General features: G+C 48.0%; 1 pseudogene; it reads left to right on the top strand.

The window, feature by feature from the left end:
* The first annotated feature begins 9,781 nt into the window (after positions 1-9,781).
* On the top strand, positions 9,782-10,020 carry LOC139227308 (U2 spliceosomal RNA; annotated as a pseudogene).
* The last annotated feature ends 2,279 nt before the right edge of the window (positions 10,021-12,299 follow it).

Here is a 12,299-nt window from a genome sequence, read left to right as displayed (position 1 = left end):
AATGATAGCTCAGTTTGTACTCATTTGACTGAGATTCACATTACCTCAAGGTATAAAAAAACCCAAATTAAAACAGTGATTGGCTAAAGGCTCTTCCACGGTAAAGCCCTACAGTAACCTTACAATAATAATAGTCAACTTTTATTTATGTAGTGCCTTTAATATAGTAAAACGTCCCAAGGGGCTTCACAGGAGTGTTACAAGACAAAACAGATACATTTGACACTGAGCCGCAAAAGAAGAAATTAAGGCAGATGACCAAAAGCTTGGTTAAAGAGGTAGGTTTTAAGGAGTGTCTTAAAGGAGGAAAGAGAGGTAAAGGGGCGGAGAGGTTTAGGGAGAGAGTTACAGAGCTTAGGGCCCAGACAGCTGAAGGCACGGCCACTGATGATTGGGCAGAATTTGAGGAGCGCAGGCATCTTGTGGGATTGTGAAGCTGAAAAAGATTACAGAGATAGGGAGGGGCGAGGCCATGGAGTGATTTGTAAACAAGAATGAGAATTTTGAAATCAAGGTGCTGTTTAACCCGGAGCCAATGTAGGTCAGAAAGCATAGGAGTGATGGGCGATCGTGACTTGGTGCACATTAGGACACGGGCTGCTGAGTTTTGGATGACCTCAAGTTTACGTAGTGTAGAATGTGGGAGTCCAGTCAGGAGTGAGTTGGAGTAGCCAAGTCTCGAGGTAACAAAGGCATGAATTAGGATTTCAGCAGCAGAAGAGCTGAGGCGGGCAATGTTCCAGAGGTAGAAAAAGGTGGTTTTAGTTATGCCGCGGATATGTGGCTGGAAACTCATTTCAGGGTCAAATATGACACCTAGGTTGCAAACAGTCTTGTTCAGCCTCATGATGGGAGCACCATCACCACAAGGACTACAGCGGGTTAAGGAGAAAGCCCACCACCGCCTTCTCAAGGCAACGGGGGATAGGCAATAATTGCAGCTTTGCCAGCACCACCAACAACCCAAGAACAACAATAAGGGGAGGGTGAAAACCAGCAGGGATTTCTCTCATACAACTCCCACCAACTAATTATGCAGCAATTACAGTGGAGGGATTAAACTAAAGAAAATGATCTATTAATTGAAATTGTGGTTTTGTCTCAATCATCTCAAAGGAATAATCCTATAATTCTGTAGATACTTAATGGAGTTGAAACTTTTTACAAAACTTCCAGCCTTTGATGCAGGCCAGAAAAACCACTCCCAATTTTGATCAATGGAAGGAATTCATGGCATTGTGGGTGACTCAAGCAATCAATCCAAAGATTAAAACAACAAGGACTCTATTCAAAACAACAATAATTATTACAACAAGGACAAAGAGTGTTAAAAAAAACAAGCCTGAAGCCTCTGTGTCTCAATGTGAGGAGCATTCGTAATAAGGTGGATGAATTAACTGCGCAGATAGCAGTTAACGGATATGATGTGATTGGGATTACGGAGACATGGCTCCAGGGTGACCACGGCTGGGAACTCAACATCCAGGGGTATTCAATATTCAGGAAGGATAGACAGAAAGGAAAAGGAGGCGGGGTAGCTATTGTGTCTGTAAGCACTCCAGTAATGACTCCACGAGGCACGGTATTGTACTTGAACTGTGGTGACCTTAGTCCATTTATTGCAGCTCCTGAGTGAGCGTACAGTATGGTGAGCTCCCTTTTATACCTGGTTACCTGTCGTGACCGCTAGGTCTCCACCAGTTGCACCCTCTGGTGGTACAAGTACAGTGTATACAGTGTGAAGGTACATTCAGTAGTCTTATGTAATTGTACATTGAGTATACAGGGAGTATACTTATATTATACATACACAACATCACTCTCCCCTAAGTCTTGTGCCACCGGCCTTTGCATTGTGTGCTCGGGCCCTAGACTTGAGTGCTCAAAGCCCTTGCACCTTGTCTATGCTTTGGCTTGGTTCTCTCCCTGTTGATCCCCATGTCCTTTTTGCCACGACATTGGGAAATGGTCAGCAGTGGACGGTTAGAGGTTGCAGTGGGGTTTGAGTGGGTTCTGGGTGTGATCCATGTGTGTCCATGGTTACATACATCCATTTCCCCCCCCAAAACATAGACTATGTGTGTGGCTCAATAACTGCATGTGCATATATGTACAGAAAGAAAGAACAAAAAAAAACAGAGGATTAATTGCATCACTGTTGGGGTTCTGCAGTAGTGGAAGAAGTATATTTTACAGGTAAGGTACATACGTGGCATTACAGTCTTGCCCTTGGGTTGTGTAGGTGCAGGTGGGTGAGGTGCAGAGTGCCCGGACTGTGTCCAGGTTGTCTGATGGTGGCGCTGTGCTCCCTGCCAGCTGGGTGGGCTCGGATCGCTCACCTGGCTCAGTCTCAGGGCCTTTGCCGTTGCCTAGTGGTGGGCAGAGCCACAGGAATGTGTGGCCGCCCTGTCCTCCTTTGAGGGTTGTGGTGTCTCCCTGCTGCCCTTCAGCGATGGTGGGAGCCTGGTCATCCCAAGTCCCGTTGGGAAAGCTGGAGGGTGCTAGCCTCTTGCTCCCGATATTGGCCCTGGTCGCCAGAGAGGTAACGCCGATCGGGGGCAGGGTACCGGTAGTGGTGCCTTTGCCATCCGCTGATCGCTGGCCCTGCAGCTGGTATGCTCCCTCTGTGTGTGGCCACGTTCCCTGGTGCATCACATTGGTCCCAGAGGCGCAAGCTACATGATCGGGTAGCCCGCTGGACCTAGGTGCTTACGACGGGAGGTTGCCCTTGGTTTTGTCGGCGTACATGTAGAACCCGGCATTACACATCATTATTTCATTTACAGTCATATTACATTGGTTCTGACTGCAATCGCCTGACTTGACATGGTTAGTTACATTTACATACTTGCATTTGTCAATTATATCATTTACATGTGTATCACCAGCATCGCTGTATAAAGAGTGGAACTGTCCCTTTAATTGTCATGGGTTGCCGGTCTCCTTTAAGGGGGCCTTGAAATCTTTACCCCAATCCGATTCGCCGCTCGGCATCACGTGTTGCTCCGTCAACGCTGCCCCTCGTGGTCTGGCCGCCGCCATCTTTACTTCAGGCGCTTCACCTCGTGGAGCGGGCGCCATCTTCTTTATCTCCACGAGGTAGGCTGCAGTGATCTTTTTTTTCCCAGATTCTGCCACGGAAGCAGGGAAGTAGCCTTCTGCGCTGATTCTCTTCCTCCGGAGTCCTGCCACTGGAGCCTGGGAGGTGAGGTCGGGTCGTTTGGGCTGGATCACCTCGCCGTTGGGTTGAGCGACCTGTGTCGTCTCCACGCAGTCGAGTTGAGCGGTTGGTTTCTCAGGTGCTGTGCTGGATCCAAATTTGGAGCCGCGTAGGACGTCGATTGCCGGAGGCTGGCGGTTCTCCAAGCTCCAGCGGATTTGTTTCATCCATCTTCTTTCCAGCAGCATTGAACCATCACCAGCAACGATCCACAAAGGCAACTTGTGTATCGCGCCGTCATGGGACACCTGGACATCCACGCTGCCAACGACTGGGATGGTGACATTTGTATAGGTGAGCAGCTTCACTTGGATCGGGATCATTTTAGGTCGTTCGATTGGATTTCCCATAGTTTCTCAAAGGCCGCCTGATTCATCAGCGATTGGCTTGCCACTGTGTCCACCTCCATCGTGACTGGAACATCATTGATTTCGACTTCCATTTTCAGCGGAGAGCTCTCAGTGGTGCAGGTAAACATTCCGTACACCTCATCGTGGGGCTGAGCTGCCCCGTGGACTCTCTCTTCATCGTCACTGGAGTCTTCATCGACTCGGTGAGTACAATTTCTCTTGCACGTTCGCAGGAGGTGGCCCTTTGTGTTACAGCCTTTGCAATTATAGTCTTTATAGCTGTAGTGTATGGAGAAAGAGTCAGATTGAACACTGTGAGCTCAAAGTAAAGTGCGACCTTAGGCTTTTATTGCAGGTCTCCAGAGTGCCTCTCAACCTGTGAAGCCTCCTTAAATACCTGTGCTCCCAAGGGATTATGGGATCCCTTAGGACTCCAGGGGATGAGCCCTCTGGTGGCTGTACAGAGTAAATACAAGTCCACATATATAACAACATTCCCCCCAAAGTCAATAGTGTAACTATTTACAATGTGAGTCGATCTAGGGCCCTTCTTGCCCCGGTTGATCGTCTCGGTGTGAAAGCTGGTGTTGTTGAATCATTTGTTGGACCCTCGCTGGGCTGCTGTGCAGCTGGCCTTCCTGGGCTGCCTGGTGTGTTGGGCCCTGCTGGGCTGCTGTGGATGATGGGTTCTGCTTCGTGGTCAATCGTGGTGCTGGTTGCCACTGGTGTGTATGTTGGGGGATCAAAAAAGGTAGGGTAAAGGTGGGTTGCTCAGGATAGTCCGTGAATCTGAGTTTGATTTGGTCCAAGTGTTTCCGATGAATGAGTCCATTTGAAATTTGACCCGAAGCACCTTGCTCCCCTCTTTGGCCACGACAGTGCCGGGAAGTCACTTGGGACCTTGTCCATAATTTAATACAAATACAGGATCATTGATTTCAATCTCGCGTGACACATTTGCGCTATCATAGTATGCACTTTGTTGAAGCCGCCTGCTCTCTACCTGTTTATGTAGATCAGGGTAAACTAACGAGAGCCTTGTCTTAAGCGCTCTTTTCATGAGCAGTTCAGCAGGTGGGATCCCAGTGAGTGAGTGGGGTCTCATGCGGTAGCTAAGCAGGACTCGGGATAGGCGAGTCTGCAATGAGCCTTCAGTTATCCTCTTCAAGCCTTGCTTGATGGTTTGTACTGCTCTCTCTGACCATTGGACGCTGGTTTAAACGGGGCAGATGTGACATGTTTGATCCCATTACGGGTCATGAATTCTTTGAACTCAGCACTGGTAAAACATGGCCCGTTGTCGCTCACCAGGACATCGGGTAGGCCATGTGTGGCAAACATGGCCCGCAGGCTTTCAGTAGTGGCAGCGGACGTGCTAGCCGACATTATCTCACATTCAATCCACTTGGAATACACGTCAACAACCACAAGGAACATTTTACCCAAGAACGGGCTGGCATAGTCGACGTGTACCCTCGACCACGGTGTGGAGGGCCAAGACCATAAACTTAGCGGTGCCTCCCGGGGTGCATTGCTTAACTGTGAGCATGTATTACATCTGTGAACGCAGGACTCTAAGTCCGCATCGATATCGGGCCACCACACGTGGGATCTGGCTATCGCTTTCATCATTACGATGCCTGGGTGGGTACTTTGGAGGTCATTGATGAAGGTGTCTCTGCCCTTCTTGGGGACCACTACTCGATTGCCCCACAGAAGGCAGTCTGCCTGTATAGACATTTCATCTTTGTGCCGCTGGAACAGCTTTATCTCTTCCTGCATTTCCACTGGGACACTGGACCAGCTCCCGTGAAGCACACAGCTTTTGACTAGAGATAATAAGGGGTCCTGGCTTGTCCAGGTTTTGATTTGCCGGGCAGTGATGGGTGATTGCTCACTCTCAAATGCCTCCATAACCATGGCTAGATCTGCGGGCTTCGCCATTTCCATCCCCGTGGTGGGCAATGGCAGCCTACTGAGAGCATCGGCGTAGTTTTCTGTGCCTGGCCTGTGGAGGATGGTGTAGTTGTATGCAGCCCATCTCTGGATGCGGGTCGATGCGTTGGTATTTATCCCTTTACTCTCGGAAAACAGTGGTTTATGGTCAGTTTCCAATTCGAATTTTAGCCAAACAGGTATTGATGCATTTCCTTTATCCCATAGACACACGCTAATGCTTCTTTCTCAATCATGCTGTAGGCTCTCTCAGCCTTAGACAGACTCTTGGATGCATAAACAACCAGTTGCAGTTTCCTGAAATCATTAGCTTGTTGCAATACACACCTGTGCCATATGACGACACATCACATGCTAGTACCAAATGCTTACGTGGATCATACAACACAAGCAATTTGTTTGAGCATAACAATTTTCTCGCTTTTACAAAGGCATTTTCTTGGCTTTTGCCCCAAACCCATTCGTCCCCTTTTTGTAGTAAGACATGCAGTGGTTCTAACAGTGTGCTGAGACCCGGTAAGAAGTTACCAAAGTAATTTAGGAGTCCCAGAAACGACCGCAACTCCGTCAAGTTCTGTGGCCTCGGTGCGTTCTCAATTGCCTCCGTCTTCGTGTTGGTGGGCCTGATGCCGTCCGCCGCAATCCTCCCTCCCAGGAACTCCACTTCAGGCACCTTAACCTGAGCCCCACGTGGTTGAATCGACTAAGAACCTCCTCCAGGTTCTGCAGATGTTCGACTGTGTTCCGACCTGTGACCAAGATGTTGTCCTGGAAGACCACGGTGTGCAGGACCGACTTCAGTAAGCTTTCCATGTTTCTCTGGAATATCGTCGCTGCCGATCGGATTCCAAACGGGCATTTGTTATAAACAAAAAGACCTTTGTGCGTGTTGATGCAGGTGAGGGCCTTCGATGATTCCTCCAGTTCCTGCGTCATGTAGGCTGAAGTCAGATCCAGCTTCGTGAACGTCTTTCCTCCCGCCAGCGTTGCAAAGAGGTCGTCGGCCTTTGGTAGTGGGTATTGGTCTTGTAGGAAGAAACGATTGATAGTTACTTTGTATTCGCCACAGATTCTGACGGTGCCATCTCCCTTGAGGACTGGGACGATAGGACTGGCCCACTCGTTGAACTCTCTTTGCAGCCGGTCTAGCTCGATATCTACACTTTCTGTCATCATGTACGGTACTGCTCTCGCCTTGTGATGGATGGGACGCGCCCCCGGAATGAGGTGGATCTGCACCTTTGCTCCTTGGAATTTCCCGATGTCTGGTTCAAACAGCGAAGGAAATTTGTTTAAGACCTGGGCACACGAAGTGTCGTCAGCGGGCGATAGCGCTCGGACGTCGTCCCAGTTCTAGCGTATCTTTCCCAACCAGCTCCTGCCGAGCAGTGTGGGACCATCGCCCGGGAGCACCCAGAGTGATAGCTTGTGCACCGCTCCATCGTAGGAGACCTTTAAGGTAGCACTGCCGATTACAGGAATCAGTTCTTTCGTGTAAGTTCTTAGTTTCGTGCGAACTGGAGTTAAGACTGGCATGGGATTGGCTGGCTGGCCCCTTGTGGCGGACTCAGGGTTGCGGGACGTGGGGACTGTTCTCTCTACCCTGAGCGAGACTGCTTGCAGCAGCCTTGCTTCCGAAAGGCACCAGTCGGTTCACGTAACTTGCCGGGTTAGTGGAATCGCAGGTCAAAACCATGAACGCCTGGCTCACAGATTGCCTTCTGCAGGGCGGCCGTGGTGTCCGCAGAGAGCAGCTTGTGAAGAAAGCCCTCGTGGCCGATTCCAATAACGAAGATGTCCCGCAGCGCTTCAGTGAGAAGTGGTCACCAAAATCACATGGTGCAGCCAATCGTCTGAGGTCTGCAGCATATTTTGCGATTTCTTGGCCTTCGGGCCGCTGTTGGGTGTAGAACCGGTGTCTGACTGTGAGGATGCTCTCTTTCGGTTTGAGCTATTCCTGTATCATCGTTACGAGCTCCGCATATGTTTTGGTTGTTGTCTTTTCTGGGGCTAGTAAGTCCCTGAGGAGGCCATAGACAGTGGGCCCACAACTGCTGAGCAGGATAGCTCTGCACTTATCAGCCAGCGAGGTCGATGTGTCTCCCGCCAGGTCGTTGGCAATGAAAGAGTGTTCGAGCCTTTCCACAAAGGCCTCCTAATCTTCCCCATCGGCGAATTGTTGAAATGTGCCAAGGTTAGCTATTTTTCGTGTGGAAATTCGTAATCTTGTCGCCAGTTATTATGTCTGTAAGCACTCTAGTAATGACTCCACGAGGCAAGGTATTGTACTTGAACTGTGGTGACCTGAGTCCATTTATTGCAGCTCCTGAGTGAGGGTACAGTATGGTGAGCTCCCTTTTATACTTGGTTACCTGTTGTGTACAGGTGACCCCTAGGTCTCCACCAGTTGTATCCTCTGGAGGTACAAGTATAGTGTATACAGTGTGAAGGTACATTCAGTAGTCTTATGTAACTGTACATTGAGTGTACAGGGAGTATACTTATATTATACATACACAACAGTAGCGTTACTGGTTAAAGAAGAGATTAACTCAGTAGTAAGGAAAGACATTAGCTTGGATGATGTGGAATCTGTATGGGTAGAGCTGTGGAACACCAAAGGGCAGAAAATGCTCTTGGGAGTTGTGTACAGACCACCAAACAGTAGTAGCGAGGTTGGGGATGGCATCAAACAGGAAATTAGGGATGCGTGCAATAAAGGTACAGCAGTTATCATGGGTGATTTTAATCTACATATAGATTGGGCTAACCAAACTGGTAGCAATACGGTGGGGGAGGATTTCCTGGAGTGTCTAAGGGATGGTTTTCTCAACCAATATGTCGAGGAACCAACTAGAGAGCTGGACATCCTAGACTGGGTATTGTGTAATGAGAGAGGATTAATTAGCAATCTTGTTGTGCGAGGCCCCTTGGAGAAGAGTGACCATAATATGGTAGCATTTTTCATTAAAATGGAGAGTGACGCAGTTAATTCAGAGACAAGGTCCTGAACTTAAAGAAAGTAACTTCGATGGTATGAGATGTGAATTGGCTAGGATAAACTGGCAAATGATACTTAAAGGGTTGACAGTGGATAGGCAACGGCAGACATTTAAAGATCACATGGATGAACTTCAACAATTGGACATCCCTGTCTGGTGTAAAAATAAAACGGGGAAGGTGGCTCAGCCATGGCTAACAAGGGATAGTTAGGGATAGTGTTAAATCCAAGGAAGAGGCATATAAATTGGCCAGAAAAAGCAGCAAACCTGGGAGAAATTTAGAATTCTGCAGAGGAGGACAAAGGGTTTAATTCAGAGACAAGGGTCCTTAGGAGGGGGAAAATAGAGTATGATAGTAAGCTTGCAGGGAACATAAAAATTGACTGCAAAAGCTTCTATAGATACTTGAAGAGAAAAAGATTAGTGAAGACAAATGTAGGTCGCTTGCAGTCAGAATCAGGTGAATTTATAATGGGGAACAAAGAAATGCCAGACCAATTGAACAAATACTTTAGTTCTGTCTTCACTAAGGAAGATACAAATAAACTTCCGGAAATACTAGGGGACCGAGGGTCTGGCGAGAAGGAGGAACTGAAGGCAATCCTTATTAGTCAGGAAATTGTGTTAGGAAAATTGATGGGATTGAAGGCCAATAAATCCCCGGGGCTTGATAGTCTGCATCGCAGAATACTTAAGGAAGTGGCCCGAGAAATAGTGGATGCATTGTGATCATTTTCCAACATTCTATAGACTCTGGATCAGTTCCTATGAATTTGAGGGTAGCTAATGTAACCCCACTTTTTAAAAAAGGAGGGAGAGAGAAAACAGGGAATTAGTTAGCCTGACATCGGTGGTGGGGAAATGTTGGAATCAATTATTAAAGATGTAATAGCAGCGCATTTGGAAAGCAGTGACAGGATCGGTCCAAGTCAGCATGGATTTATGAAAGGGATAATTACAGCCTCAAAGACATCCCAAAATGCCTCACAGCCAATGACTTACCTTTGATGGGCTCTCACTGTTGTTGTGTAGGTAAACGCACAACAGCCAATTTGCAGACAGCAAGGTTCCACCAACAGCAAATTAATAGATGGCCACTTTTTGGTGGTTGTGGTTGAGGGAGGGATGCTGGCCAGGACAGCAGGAGAATTCCATGCTCTTCACTGAACAGTGCTAGGGCATCCTTTACGTCCGCCCGAACTGGCACTTGGAGCCTCAGTTTAACAGCGCAACCAAAAGACAGCACCTTCAACAAGGCTTCTCGGCCTTTTGGCTAAGATCATGCGTGGCTGACCTGACAGGGGAGTAACCACCATAACCCCAAGGTGGTTCTCCCTGGATCACGAAGGTATATGCTTGCTTTTTTGGAAATAGGAGGTGGGTGGGGTGGATTGACCCATCCACCTCCACGGAGGTGTGTGGGGGGCCTGACCCATCCACCTCCATGGCACGAACCTGGTATTGCAGTACTTCCAGGAACGGTGCAGTGGCTCTAGGCCTTTTGGCTAAGAGCATTAGCGCAGAGTGATCCTTGAATGGGCCCAAGGTGACCTCTGGAGTTTGTGATTTGACAAAGAATTGGAACGATTGGCTACGAATTTCAAAAAAAAAAAAAAATGCAGTGCTCCCTCTAAACTGCACTGAAGTGTCAGCCCAGATTATATGTTCAATTCCATGGTGGGATTTCAATCAACAATCTTCTGACTCAAAGGCAGAGTGCTAGCAACTGAGCAAGCTGTCACAGTTTTACTTTCCCTCATTATAAAATGGCACTCTCTCCATATTAATATTCTCAAGGATTGTAATGGAATATGTAGTTTCTATGTCAGGACAATTCGCCTCTTCACCACGAACAATACTAATAGAATCTTTCTAAGATCTGACATTGATCTGCACCCCCAGCCGATAGTTCATAAGGGTATCTGTCACCATAAATATCAATTGGAGCAGTCACACTCCTCAAACAATGTTTATGGAAGCTAATGTTACAGAGTGTGTTAATGTAAACAGCAACTTATGGGGGCTGGGCAGGTACCATTTTAATATACACGCTCCTATCTTAGATCCCGGAATTCAATCCGCAGAAGTGTGAGGTGAAGCATTTGGGGAGGGCTAACAAGGCAAGGGAATAAATGGTAGGATACTGAGAAGTGTAGAGGAACAGAGGGACATTGGAGTGCATGTCCACGGATCTCTGAAGTAGCAGGAAAGGTAGATAAGGTGGTTAACAAGGCACATGGGATACTTTCCTTTATTAGCCGAGGCATTGAATATAAGAGCAGAGAGGTTATGCTTGAACTGTATAAAACACTAGTTAGGTAACAGCAAGAGTACTGCGTGTGTCATGTATCTTACATTATTATATATAACTGTATCCTAACATGCTATACATGACTGTAATAAGAAATGACCTGTAACCACCAGCATACCTTACCACCAGGGGTGCACTTGCAAGAGACAGGTATATAAGGACAGGTCTCAGGCAAGTGCAGCATTCCAGAGCTGTGAAATAAAGGTGCAGGTCCAGAGTGACCTTGACTTCACTACATGCCTCGTGTGAATCTGTACTGAGGGGACAGGACTTTACAGTGGCGACGGGTTACGGGATTACAGAATCCACAGAATGGCGAACAACGGATCAGATGAAAAGTACAATGCGGGAAACAATTGGGAGGACTTTATAGAAAGGCTCCAGCAAAGCTTTGTAACCAAAGACTGGTTAGGCTACGATAAGGCAGACAAGAGAAGAGCCCATCTCTTGACCAGCTGTGGCTCGAAAACATACGCTTTAATGAAGGATCTGTTGGCACCCGAGAAACCAGCAAGCAAGTCGTTTGAAGAATTGAGCACACTGGTAAGAGACCACCTGAAGCTAGCGAGCAGCCTACACATGGCCAGACACAGGTTCTACAACTACAGATGCTGTGTGGGCCAGAGCATACCCGACTTCGTGGCGGAACTTCGGAGGTTGGCTAGTTTATGTGAGTTCTTCGATGAACTGAGGAGAGAAATGCTGAGAGACATTTTCATTGAAGGAATAGGCCACGCAGGCATATTCCGAAAGCTCATAGAGACCAAGAACCTGACCTTAGAGGCAGCAGCACTGGTTCCACAGACATTCTTGGTCGGGGAAGAAGAAACGAGGTTGATTTACAATGCAGGTACGACAACTAACGAAATATTGGAACAAGAAGTTCACAGCACTAAACAAGCTGCTACCCCCACACACAGACAAAACCGGGAGAACAGGCTTTCGACAGCAGGCAGAAGCCATCAAGGGCCACAGGAACGGCCGTTCACACCTCATCAACCCACAATGCGAGCAATCAACTACAAACTGAGAGAAGCTCAAGAGAGATCAGCCAGACACAGCTCATTCTTTGGGAACTCTTTGAATAATGGAACATGTCTGTGCTGGAGGTGTGGGGGTGGGCACTCGTCAAGGGGATGTCGATGTCAGCAGGCTGTCTGCAGAAATTGTGAATATACAGGGCATTTGGCCCGCATGTGCAAGAAAACGGCAGCTCGGCTGGTATACGAATCAGATGGGTCGGAAAGCGGACCAGAAGGTGGTGGGGACAGTACCCGAGACACCGGTGTACAGCGGGTCAACACGATCAATGGCCGCTGCTCCTACAACAGGACACCTCCTATAATGATGAGGGTCCTATTCAACAGGATATCTGTCAACATGGAGCTGGATACGGGAGCAAGTCAATCTCTCATGGGCGCTCAACAATTTGAACAACTGTGGCCGCATAAAAGAGACAG

Source organism: Pristiophorus japonicus, chromosome 16 (assembly GCF_044704955.1).
Source record: "Pristiophorus japonicus isolate sPriJap1 chromosome 16, sPriJap1.hap1, whole genome shotgun sequence".
In the NCBI taxonomy this organism is placed as follows: domain Eukaryota; kingdom Metazoa; phylum Chordata; class Chondrichthyes; family Pristiophoridae; genus Pristiophorus; species Pristiophorus japonicus.
Note: the sequence above shows the minus strand (reverse complement) of the source record. Positions and strands in the feature narration are given on the sequence as shown.